General features: G+C 33.3%; 1 pseudogene; it reads right to left on the bottom strand.

Moving 5' to 3' along the window:
• Positions 1-2,159: 2,159 nt before the first annotated feature.
• Positions 2,160-4,099, bottom strand: LOC149890278 (uncharacterized; annotated as a pseudogene).
• Positions 4,100-13,923: the final 9,824 nt, after the last annotated feature.

Genomic DNA, 13,923 nt, shown 5'->3' with positions numbered 1-13,923 from the left:
TAGATTTTTATTAGAAAATTATATATTTATCAATATTTGAACTTAAGATATAAAACATGATTATCATCAGTTTCTTAATTTTCATATCACCATTCCTTAATTCCGCCGCCATTTTGGGAGGCCAAAACTGGCTTCAAAAAATTTTTTGGTATACGCTATCCAGTTATATTTTGAGATCAGTGCTGTCGCCTTGTTTTAAACGGTCGTGCAGTTTTTGTTTGCATAATCCAATTAATTTTTGCGATAACACGAAATAATAATGGTATTTCCCAACCAATTAGACACTTTGGTGTATTCCATTTCGAGAGTGAATTCGTTTCTATTGTTCACCACGTTATCAATTGTTTCCAAATGCTGCATCCGAAACAAAGTTTAGATGGATTAGCCATCATTAACGAGGTTTTCTCCATCACCAAGTGCGGATCTACCATTTTTTAATCCCGAGTTTGCCAAGTCACCGATCTGTGCGCTAGTTTTGGGAGAAATATAATATAGTAACTTATTGTAAATGTTTTCCAAGTACAGTTCCAAAGCGAATTTATTTCTTCCCATGTAATCTTCAATTTCGAATATCTCATTTAACATTTTAAAAGGCACCAAAAATTTATTCCGTATCCATACGCTTTTGAGTTGTATCGACTTAAAAGAACTGTTTGACACATCGATGAAATGTGAGCAGTGGGTTGACAAAGGGTTGCTTCTGTCGCTTTCGTTTCATCCCATGTAGGATGATTAGCATAAAATTCAGTAAGAGTTTGGCTACCAAAACTCACTGCTCCCAATTGCTGGTCCACCTTTTTCTCTCTATACAGCTTTTTGTAATTCTTTTTGTGCGTTAACGCTTTATTCGCGATAACAAAATAGACCGAACAAAATTGTTGCTGCAATGCTCTTAATTTTTTATCAAAATCTATGGTCACGCAAGAAAAATTTCTTTATCAAAACTTCACCTCCATGTCAAGTGTCATGTTAAAAAGATAAACTTTTTAATGAGGGATTCTTTGTTTGTACCTCTTTTAACACTTTTTTGTAACCTTTTTTGAATCCATTCTTTTTTACGGTTTTTTTCGTGTCTTTTGCACATTACTGTTCTCAAAGCGCACGCTCGACGTTCTCCCTCCACGTTCACCGCCTCTGCTCTTTCCAAACAAACGTTGCACAACAAACTCTTTTTAATTTTCTTCTTCTCTCGCACTTCTTCCTCGCTTTCTTCTTCGCTCGCTTTCACTATTCTTTATCTCATTTTTTTGACCCTTTTGTTTTTTAAAACTCATTTTTCTTTTTGTTTTTTCAAATATTAGAGTTTGTTCTTCAGCTCTTTAAATTTTTCGTTCATTTGTTTTTCATTTTCCTCTTCCAATGTTGGAAATGTGCGCTAAACTTCTCCAACTTTTGTTGATTCATTTTGTAAAACAGACGAAAACTTTTTAAAAAGCAGTTGACTTTTAAACTGTTTGAATAAGCTTTAGTGTGGCTTATTTTTTGAAGTTTCAATTGCACTTCGACGTTAAATACCTGATTAGGGTTTCCGTCTTCAAAAAGTAGCGGTTTGTTGCGCAAATTTAAAAACGAACATTTCATTCTTTTAGGCGACGTAATTTGATTAAAACCGAACCTTCTCATCGCTCCCCGGCTTTATGGATGAAAATTTAGCAGAATCACGTGCAAGTATCCATTTCCTTCTCTCTCTTAGAAATTGTTCAAATCGAAAGAGCACACCACATTTTTTACCAGTTCGTTGTTTAAAAAAACCATCGGACACGTAACGTTTTCAAATTGAACATGAACCACACAATCCTTTATATTTGGAAAGTTTATCACGTTGCTTGGCATGAGCAATAGGGTGTCCCAAAAAAAAAAAAAAAAAGCTCTCTACTGATTCCCATTCTATGTGACCTAAATAAGTACTAAAAAAAATTTGACGGTTTTATTTTCACAGGAAGTGCTAGATGTAAAATTTGAGTTTTACTGTTTTAATGTTAAGCTAGCTTAACATTAATAGAAAACACATTTTAGAAAATTAAAACAAAACAATTAGATCCGTATAAATCATTTCCATTTGTTTTCTAGTATTTAACTTGATAGATTATATTTATAAATATGAAAATACAAAAAAAAAAAATACATGAAAACTAATATTTATTAGCAAGTTTTAGATTTTATTGCGGTGAAACATTTCTCAAAAAATACAACTTTTTGAACAGTTCCCAAGCTCCTTTTTAGTCATAGCGTTAGTCAAGTTTTTTTTAGACTTTTTTAACTACAAAAAGTACATTTTGAAGGTGATCTTCATCTCTAGTAGCTGAAAGAAAATCTTTAATGAGCTTAATGTTTCTTTCTGCACCATCATTTACAACAGATATGTTTTTGATCCATGCAATAAAATCTAGCAACTGAGGATGGTTAAAAACATCTATAGTATTAAGACTATTATTAAGCCATTCTTTTATACTTGCTCTTGATATTTTAAAATCTTTGAAGAGAAGGAAGCTTTGCTCGGAAATCAACTCAGGTAGCTCTGTGGTCTCTCCAATTTGTACATTTTATGGTTTACAACGCTGAAATTCATTTGGCTCTTCAAACTCAATCAGAGCTAACAGCATTCTTAGCTTTGTTTCAGAAAGAACTTCTTTATCCCCAAAGGACAAAACACAGAGTTGCGAAGTTAAGTACCACGTATGGCGTCCCATGCTGAGAAGCAAAGCATTTCCAATATTCTTACTAACTTTTCTCACTGCATAGGCTGTCTGGATAGCTTTCAAATCATTGTAGGGAGCCAGAAATCCTAAAAAACTTTTTAAAAACCATGGAACATAGCAAATTGCAATGAACAAACTTGCATCCTTCAACTGCAGCACTTCTTTTTCTGTCAAGATATTACTGATATCTTTAGTCATATAAAGAGTCAGGATGTAGATCGCATCTGCTAAAAACCTTGCCTCATGGCAGGCGCCAGGTTGATGGAACTTAAATTCTTGTACTTCCACTTCAAGGAAGAAGGAGACAAGCTTACAAACTATACCATAATCATTCCTTGAAAACACTATATCAGTAGTTGCATTAGTCAAAAATGTCTTAGCTTCCTCTGCAACAGTGCGAAGAACAGAGCCAATCTTCAGATCATCTCTTTGCCAGTCCAATTTACATAAATTTTTCACTTCATTCACTTTCTAACAGATTTCAGGCCACTTGTTTTTTAGCTTGACATAAAGAGCTCTTCTTGGACCTTTAGTTTTCTCACCAGTAAGGGCAGCCATATAGTGAGATACATGTACTTCATATATGTCTCCTACACATTATCCACAAAATTGGTAATTTCAAAATATCTGTAAGAATTTGGACTGCTCCATTTACTCCGCCTGTATTGCTTGCAGTTGTATCACAGCATATACCAATGATCTGCTCTGTACATCCGTAATATTCTAAAAGATTGTGCACTTGTTCTGCTTGGTCAACTCCCTTTGAAGAGGGACATTGAACAACACCTAATAGATGGTCTTCCATGGTATCGTCATCCGGGGAACTCACTGAGACTGCAAGTCGCTCAATTTTTTGGATAATGTTAAGCCCAGTGGTAATTTGTTCCAACAGTTTGGTATCAAAATGAAGAATAAGCCGTCGGCCTTTAAGATGATTAGATATTGAAATCCACTCCGAGTCTCCTTCAAGTTCTACATATTTGAACTTTTTTCTATGAAGTGTGCTTCTTGAAAGCGGTATATTATTAATTTCTATACCTCCAGCTTTAAATACTTCACTTAAAATTGCCAGATGAGGTCGTACACCAACATTGAACCTTGTTGCTGGAACAGCAGTACATTCAATGAGCTTTTCAACATTCACTGCTAGATTTATCGTATCTCCAGAATTGTACCTAGGTATCATTTTATAATATTTTTCTACCTATTTATAATTATATACTTTTCAATAAAACAGCTTTAGCTTGTAAAAATTACAACTATGTTATTAAAATAATACTATACCTGCGTTTCCGACCGTTACCCAGGAAATCATCTTCCTCGCTGATTTCACAGTCCTCGTTTGACTTTTCTTCCTCACTGCTGAGTTGAATCTCTTCTGTCATGGAGTCATATGACAACAAAACATCATTGATATCTTTTAAGTTTTTCTGTCTCTCTAATTCTTTCTCTCTCAACTTATCTAGCTTGTTCTTTCTCCTGTTTGCATCCAGTACTCTTCTACTGTAGTCTTCATCGACTTTCCCTCTGGACAATATTATTAGTTCGTATAATTCCCCATTGGGGAATTATACGAACTAATAATATTGTCCAGAGGGAAAAATATCAATCTCTAACAATGTTCATAGGGAATGATCCTACTCTTTAATAATATTCTATAGGAATTATTTGTGTACTAATTATTACATCATATTAAAACATATTGAAATACTAGATAGCGCTGTTTTTTAGTAAATACACATAAGTGTACAAAACCGTAAAACTCAGAATTTACATCTATCACTTCTAGTCATTAAAAAATTAAAAAAAAGATTTTGGTAGCTATTTAGGACCTATAGAATGGGGATCAGTTGAGAGCACATTTTAAAAAAAGTGTGTTTTTGGGACACCCTAATGAGCAAATTCTCACTAATCACGCCTTCGATTCAATTTTCGCCGACCCGTTTTAAGCATTCGTCAATCGATTTGCTCTCCACCTCCAAGTTAAGCGGATACTTTTCTTTCTTGTTTTTCCGAAATCGCTCTATTATATCATATCGCTTAAATGTTTCTTTTTGTCTAACATGTAGTATCATTTCTCACCAGAACCTTGCAATGTAAGGTTTATAATTTGATCAAACAAACTCGCAAAACACATTGAAACGAATACAGTCTAAGAATATCCGATTTTTGAATCTTCACCAAAGACATAACCCACGCTTGAACCGCAAACGGTGAATTGAGCGTAATTTAAATTCTCGCTTTTTTGTTGTTGTTAACAGGTTCCACGCGAACAGAAAACAAATACGTAAACATTCTTCGATTGAGATTTACCAAGTCTAAAACGATGTTTTCTCTCGGATTTTTGTCATGCTCTACAAGGAACAAAAAAGGTCAGTTATGATATTTGTTAACATTTCTCAAAATGTATTTCCCGTTTTTTAACCTTTTATAATCTTGCCTGGCGTAATTGTGGAAGTCATCGCAGACGCTGATGTTCCGATTGTATTGAAAATCAAGATATTGGTGAAAGGAAACACTTTAAACACCCTCGCTTGTGAATGCGTCGGAATGAAACCAAAATTCATCACGCTCTTAAGCGTCTCAGGCATTAAACTAAAAAAAGGATTCGACAGTGGAAAATAAACTGTTTAAAGGAACTAATCTGCTTTGAATCAAACTTATTCTACTCCGGCTCGCTTGATTTGTGAACGTCTTTTTAAAACGGGATATAATTGTACCAAACAAAATTGTTTGTCTCAATCCTGGCATTTGGGTAAAGGATTGTTGCTTTGCTCGCATTTCAGTCCAATTCTCGTTTGCAAATATTTTTTTCTTTCGCAGTATATCTTGTTTTTTAAAGAACTCGTAGATATTCCACTACAAAACGCACCGTTCAAAAACCAAAACGGCAAATATGAAAACAGAACAGACGAAAAACTCAAATTCTACCAATTGTTGTCAATTTCGCTTTGCAAATCGTTTCACTTCAGCCATTTCATTCCATCATTTAAAAACGTTCTTTCATAAAAATGTTTATAGTTCATCAACTTCACGATGCTTTGATAAATGTTCTGTTTGTTGCGTATGTCGTTTCTCACGGTCGTTTACATAAAGCGAAACAGCGTTATGTTATTATGCGCATGCTCCAGAACTAGAAATCGAAAGCGAAGTAAACATGATAAAAGTTTAGGATTCGGAATATGTGTCTGAGCAGATCTGCGCAGACGAAAATATGGGCATATATGCGCAGACGTCGGCGCCGACGTCTGCGCATATATGCCTGCAGCTCAAAGTCTGGCAAAAATGAAAAAAAATTCCATCTTTTTCGCACATTGTTAAAATTATTGCACAATCTCGAACAGGGGAAAATGATTAATGTGTATTTTGACAATCCAAAAAGTCATTTAAGTGTTAAATGATTTTTTGGATTGTCTAATTGCTTCTCTATGCCTTGGGTTTCGGAAAAACTAAAAGAAAAATGTAAAATTTTAGTTATTTTACTACATTAATTTTTGTTTAAATCAGAACTAACTTTTTAAAAATATATATTTTATTTCGGTTCCGGTTTATCTTCCTGTTCCGGTTGGATTTGTTTTCGGTTCCGGTTTCGGTTAGGTATATTATAATCTATTACCAGTTTGGTTCCGGTTCCGGCAAAATATCTGTTCCGGTCGATCACTACTGTACAGACACTTTAACGGAAACGAAAAATTTAAATTATCTAAATCAAATGTCTGAAATTATTTTTGCATAATTATCTACTTTTTTGAGTTTTTCGTTACTTATCTGTTTCTTTTTGGTTCGAGCTTCATATAATCAATCAATATAAACTTTTGTAAGTGTTTTTTATTTTAATTTAAAGTGATTTAGAATCAAGAAATTGTGCATTTTTGTCATTCAAAATATTTAAAATGGAAAGCATCAAAATTTCGAGTTACTTGACAAATCTTGATCGAGAGCGTTCTGGCACTTGTTTAACATGTAACAAAACTGTTCAATGGTCGAAGGAACGCCTTGCAGCGCATAAAAGACCAACATGCCCAAACGCCAGTGTCGAGGAAAAAAGAATGTTTTCTAAGCGTAATTACGAATCGCCACATTTAATCAATGATTTTCAGCAACTTCCGTCAACGTCTGATTCAACGACGCAGCGTGTACATCCACCAATTAATAAATAGCTTAAAAATGATATCGACACGAAGCTTGCTAATTTCTTTTACCGTACGGGTATAACATTTCGTTTAGTCGAGTCGGAGGCCTTTAAAGATTTCTTTAAGTCGCTCAATCCATCGTACGCATATGTCATCCCGAATGCTAAAGCCTTATCAGGATCTCTGTTCGACTAAAAATGCGCAAAATAATCTACTTCTGTAATCGAAATTTTGAATTCTGAAACAAACTTAACACTGATGTCTGACGGCTGGGCAAACATAAGAGGCGATCACATAGTGAATTTTTGTATAAAAGCACCTGATCAGAAGCCTTTTTTTTACAACTCAATAAATACATTTAGAATCATTCAAAATTCATCTGCTGTTGCCGCGGCAATCTTACAAGTTATTGAAAAGATTGGCACACAAAAATTTACCAGTTTCATAAGCGATAACGCTCCTATTATGAAATCAGTGTGGAGGATCATCGAGGAGAAATATCTACACATATCAGCTAGCGGATGCGGAGCTCATGGATTCAACTTGCTTGTGAAGGACATAGATTCTACAACTGAGGCAACAAAAACAGTTAAAGATGCAGGGAAAATCATCAAATAGGTGATAAATCATCACATCGTGAAAGCAAAATTTGATGAAAGACGAATTGCAGCAAATATTTCGTTTCGATTGTCCAGGCCTGTATCTAGACGATGGTTTAGTTATTATAAATCAATAAGCAGTCTATAGCCATCAAAATACGTTTTTATTAAGTTGGTAGACGAAGAAAGTACTTTACTAAAGGAAATTCAACCAAAAATGAGTTAAAGAAATCACCGAATAGGCGCCAGGATTATATTTTTTTATTACCGTAAGAATCTTTGAAAACTCTTATTGTTACTATTCACTAAATCTTTGAAAACTCCTATTGTTTCTAATAATTTTATTTATAATAAAGTTAAAATGTTACTTAAAACATTTTTTAAGTTTAAAACTTTTTTTGTTGATTTCCAAAAATCGGCAGCAAAGCAGTAATTTTTGTCGGCGCTGACGTCTGCGCAGACAAATTTCACTGTCTGCGCAGATCTGCGCAGATATTCGTCAGTCCAAACCCTAAAATATTTATGATTTATCAATGGCTGCAATCCAAACAATTTTTCAAATAATTTTACAAAAAGAAATCTTCTAAAAAAATGTAAGGATAGTTCCCATTATAAGCAAAGTTTACATAAGCCTTTAAAAAACCTTGAAATTTTATTGCGCGCGAATATAAAGAACTGAAAAAGCAACTTGTCTATAAAGGTAAAATTGAGAATTTTGAAGTCAGGATAAGATAAAATCTGATCGTAGAATTTCTAGATTTTTTTTATTTCAAAAATACAGTCCATATACAGCATAACAAAGCAAGTTTTACTGACTATCCATTTTTTTACTTTACGTTGACGGCTTACAATTAATGACAATATTGCACTGCTTTTGGCTGGTTCTAAACCATGTATAATTGCTACAACTCAACTCAAGCTGCTAGCACTGTTTATAAATTGGAAGCTGTGTAGTGTGTCAGATGGCTGAGAAACTGCGAGAGGGAGCAATAGACACACAGTCAATTTTGAATTCGAAGAAAGATTTTTTGGGAAGACCTGGAAAAAATAAACGTTGGACAGTTGCCATGCTTACATCAATAAAAGAAAACTTAACACTAACACTATATAAAGTCTGTGTGAAAATATAGGTATAGCAATGCTTAAAAATGAACTAAACCCTTATTTAGAGCTACGTTTATGCTATATGTGTAACAGAGTACCTAAGTTACCTGTTACACCTGTTACAAAACGATATTAACACATGTTTTGCTTTTTATGTCTAGTTGAAGAAATGAAACAAAAGCATTTAAATAAAATTAAATGAAATTCAATGCATTAAAAGAGTATCAGTTATATAAGTTTCATAAAACTATCTGTATTGCAAAATGATCCTTATTAAATCATTATCGCCATTGCTATCATCACCGTCATCATCATCGTCATCTTCATCTTCTACACTACCATCATCATCATCATCATCATCATCATCATCATCATCATCATCATCATCATCATCATCATCATCATCATCATCATCATCATCATCATCATCATCATCGTCATCATCGTCATCATCATCATCATCGTCATCATCATCATCATCGTCATCATCATTTTCATCATCATTTATTACACAACAACATTTCTAATTTTAATCAAGTAACTTGTTTGCTTAAGCAGAGGCTTAAACAAACCAATAGCTGGAAATTCTTTCTTTTGCTTCATATACATGAACAACTTCTATGTGTTGATGCAATGTTTCATCAGCTGTTTGGCAATTTTTCACTGGTCAACTAAATAAATATACATTTTAGTATTTTAAAAAGATAATGAAAGTTCTGGTATCATGTCAAACATTAAAAAAAAAAAAAAAAAAGGCAAATCACCTAATTCAGTGAAAAATGTTGACAGTGTTAAAGAAAAAACTAACCACTCTGTTTAGAGCAATTTTTAATCTAATTTTACCAAAAAATTAACTCAAGAAAACTTCAAACTAGTTTTAAAAAATTAAATCTTTAAAGTTGATCAGTAAAAAGTTGTCAAACAGCTGAAAACATTCCATCAATATTTGTCCTTGATCCTAAAATATCACAAATCTTTATTGTAATATCAAACAATAAAGAGACCAAATATGAATACAAAGCAAAAGTAAATAAACCTGTAAGACTAAGGACTGAGAAGAGAAGTAATTTAAATTAAAAAAAAAAAACACCTGAAAAACTAAACAATTCTTGCTATTGGTTTGCCTAAGCAAACGAATAGCAATCAAACCCATTTCAGAAGGTAAAAAATATCAAAATGTAAAAGAAAAAATATATGTATGTATGTATGTAATGCATGTATGTACAGTATTGGACAAAACATTTGCAACCAAATAATGCTAATTTAGTTTCTTTATATAAAAGTGCTGCATTTTTTCAATTTAGAGAAATAACTATGTAACTGTTTTGAGACAAAGTTTTTCAAGTTTTATTCATCACAAAGTTCATTATGTATGTATGTATGTATGTATGTATGTATGTATGTATGTATGTATGTATGTATGTATGTATGTATGTATGTATGTATGTATGTATGTATGTATGTATGTATGTATGTATGTATGTATGTATGTATGTATGTATGTATGTATGTATGTATGTATGTATGTATGTATGTATGTATGTATGTATGTATGTATGTATGTATGTATGTATGTATGTATGTATGTATGTATGTATGTATGTATGTATGTATGTATGTATGTATGTATGTATGTATGTATGTATGTATGTATGTATGTATGTATGTATGTATGTATGTATGTATGTATGTATGTATGTATGTACAGTATTGGACAAAACATTTGCAACCAAATAATGCTAATTTAATTTCTTTATATAAAAGTGCTGCATTTTTTCAATTTAGAGAAATAACTATGTAACTGTTTTGAGACAAAGTTTTTCAAGTTTTATTCATCACAAAGTTCATTATTTGTACACGAAAATTAATAAATTCATCAAAAGTATTAAAAAAAGTTGATTTCCTTCTTGACAAAACAAGTGCAACTCAACAAAATGTTGACCAAGCTGTATTTTGCTATCAATATTTCGTGGCGAATCCTTTGTTGCCGATCATAGCCTTGCATCTTCGAGGCATTGATTCGATCTGGTGATCAATGAAACTTTGTGGAATCGCTGCCCAGGCCTTTTGGATTTGTTCAAACAGTTGATCCTTATTACGAACACCTTCACGATTAATTCTGCGGTTGACGATCTCCCACAGGTTCTCGATGGGGTTGAGATCCGGAGATTGAGGCCGCCAATCCAACACCGATAGGTGGTTGTCTTGAAACCACTGCTTGACTACTTTTGCAGTGTGTTTCGGCTCGTTGTCTTGCTAAAAAACCCATTTTATTGGCATATTCCATTCAGCATGAGGTAACATAACATCTTTCAGGATATTTTTATACATGAAACAGTCCATTATTCCATTGTTTCAATGTATTAGACCTAGACCGTTAGCAGAAAAACACCCCCTGACCATTACATTGCCTCCACCATGCTTCAAGGTCTTATGACAGTAACGTAAATGGAGGCGTTTTCCGGTCGGTCGACGTACACGGCAAATGCCATCGCTCCCAATGATGCTGAACTTTGATTCATCACTGAACAGGACAATTCGCCATTACTGCACATTCCAGTCAATATGAGATGTAGCAAGCAGGAGTCTTTTCTTCTAGTTTTTTAGTGAAATCAGCGGTTTCTTTGCAGGGCGTCGAGAAAACAATCCGGCTTCAACAGCACGTCGTCTGATTGTTCGGTCCGATACAGGCAGCTCTAATTGCTTTTGTATCTCGACTGATGATATCCAGGGATCCTTCTTGACTGATCTGACGATCATAGAATCCTCTCTAGAAATGGTGGAACGCGGTCTTCCAGCTTTGTTATCTGCTGCCAACTTCCCCGTAGAACGATATTTGGAACATAGTCTTGATACGGTCCATTTTTTCACGCGATATTTATCACAAATACTTTTTCGTGACATTCCACTTACTTAACCGCCAATAATTTTCTTTCTTAGTACCAATCCAAGACTGTCGGGAGCCATTTTTGCACTTGAAGTCATAAAAATAAAAAAAAAAAAAATAATCACGCTTCTCAAGGCTTACCGTGTTACATTTACCTTGTGATGATACAATAATGCTCAGTGGAACACAACGTCTTGGTTGGATGTGGACTGTATTGATGTAATGAAACACTTGTTGTATTTCACTTCTTGTATTGATGTTTTTCGATAAAACACTTTGATAAAGTTCACTTCGATAAACTGTCTTGATAATACTGACTGATTGACTTCCATATACTGACTGAATTACATGTCGATTTAAATGTCTCTTATATAGTAAAATGAACCTGTGTGAACCTGTTCTGGAAGATTCTTGATGCTTCTTTTCGATGCTTCTGGAAGCTTCTGGATGCCTCTGAATGCTTCTGAATGTTTCTTGATATTTCTGGATGCTACTGGATGCTTCCAGATGCTTCTTCTGGAAACTTCTGGAAGCTTCTGCATGCTTCTTGAAACATCTGGAAACTTCTGGATACTTCCTTTAATTATCAAAAAACTTCCGTGACGTTGACACGGACCAGACTTAAGAAAAAGAAACAAACCAAAATAGTTGCACTTATTTTGTCCGCTGCAAAATGGCACTTGTCAACGAAATTCTGCCTGTTTGCTGTCACCAGTCAGCTGATTGCTCATGTCATGGCATGCTATGACTCCAGACTCCTGAACTGATTGATGTGGTAGTATAGTTCGTTTCGTTTTTAAGACATGTAAAATTAGGAACACTTTTTAGCATTCTTCGATGTTGGTTGCAAATGTTTTGTCCAATACTGTATGTATGTATATCTGTGTGTTTGTATGTTTATTAACAAGAAGAAAAAATTGAGTGCCATGATCTGATAAAAGTGTTAAATACTATAAAAACTCATCTAAATTAAAAAAAATCTTTTAATTTCTACGCTCAGAAAATTAGATGATGTGTTTTTAAAAGTGTAAACAAATCAGCATTTTCAAAAATGTTAATTTACTTAGAAAAGTGCAACTTTAAACTTTTTGATATAATCTTTATCTTATTTGAATCATTTTCTTATGCAACTGAGATATGCCTATTATGATTCCAGTTTTAGAAAAAGTTTAATATGTTGATTTTTATGGAAACATATATAAATGATAAGTCAACGAAATAAGAAAATTCGTTGCTACGGACCGTAGCCATTATTAAAAGTTGAATTTTTTTAAGTTTCTACTGAGCTTGCGTATAATAACTTGTCGCTTCTGAATGACCGTGAGCAGACATCACAATAAAAGCTGACAAAGACATTGTAGAAACATAAATGCCAGTAGTTAAATACTTTGCTAGCTCCACTATTGTAGAGAATTTATGGCCTAACAATTTGTTAGCCGATTCAAAAATAACAATACAAGCTGCAGCTATTGTTTGATCCAATGATGATCCATTATATGCTTCATAACTACTGTTGCTTATCTACAATAATTGCGAATAAATGAAAAAAACTTAACCCTGGATGTGATGAAAGGGCGACAGTGCAATTTTGTAAGTTTAAGGCGACATTTTTTTTTTCGTTTTATTTTTATTGATGATTATATCTATAGAATACAATTCAAAGGTATGTAGAATGCAATTCAAAGGCTGTTTTTATCTTGTTTTCATCAACAACGGCTAAAATTTAAAAGATATAAAACATGCTGTCGCCTTAAAGTAATACAAACAGTAATTAAACATTAAACCGACTTGTCTATATCGCCCTATTAGCTTTTTAGGTTTTCGAACTTTTTTCATTCGAATCGCTATTTAATTTTCACTGAATCACTTCTTATATAAACGTTTCTTCAATTTAGAACTATTTTTATTAGTTTTGCTAATAATTATTATTTAAATTTTACGACATTTGTTTTCAAAAAATATTTGGATTTGTTTAAATGATAATTTGAAGCATACACAGCTTTACAAGTATGTATGATCAAATTTAAAAAACAAACAAAACTAATTTCATAAATAAAAATAACTTAAATGTGTGGGAGAAGACTATTAAACTTTTCTGCCTTTTTGTTAAACGGGGATAGTCTTTTGCTGGGTTGCTTTCAGCAGAGTAACTTAAGAGTTTTAAACTCCCACCCATTTTTTCCCCCACCTTTTGAAAAATTACCCACTCCACCTTTACTGAAGTTCACGTTATCCACCCTAAAATATTTTGAAATCTTCATTCATTTTTTCCGGATTTTCTTCACATGTTTCATTCTGACCAAAAAATATAACTTTATACTTAGAGGAGCATATTCATTAGAATTTCTCCATCCTTCTTACCTTTAAACAGACTAACTTTTTATTTTATGATCGTTTTTCCGAAATTAAGAGAGTAGAGAGATCCTTTATGTGGTAGTATAAGAGCTTTCTGCACTTGCTAATACATATATACATACATACATACATACATACATACATAC

The sequence above is a fragment of the Hydra viridissima genome, unplaced genomic scaffold (assembly GCF_058129835.1).
Source record: "Hydra viridissima isolate aposymbiotic clone 2 unplaced genomic scaffold, HvirCarnegie_v1 scaffold_4, whole genome shotgun sequence".
NCBI lineage: Eukaryota > Metazoa > Cnidaria > Hydrozoa > Anthoathecata > Hydridae > Hydra > Hydra viridissima.
Note: the sequence above shows the minus strand (reverse complement) of the source record. Positions and strands in the feature narration are given on the sequence as shown.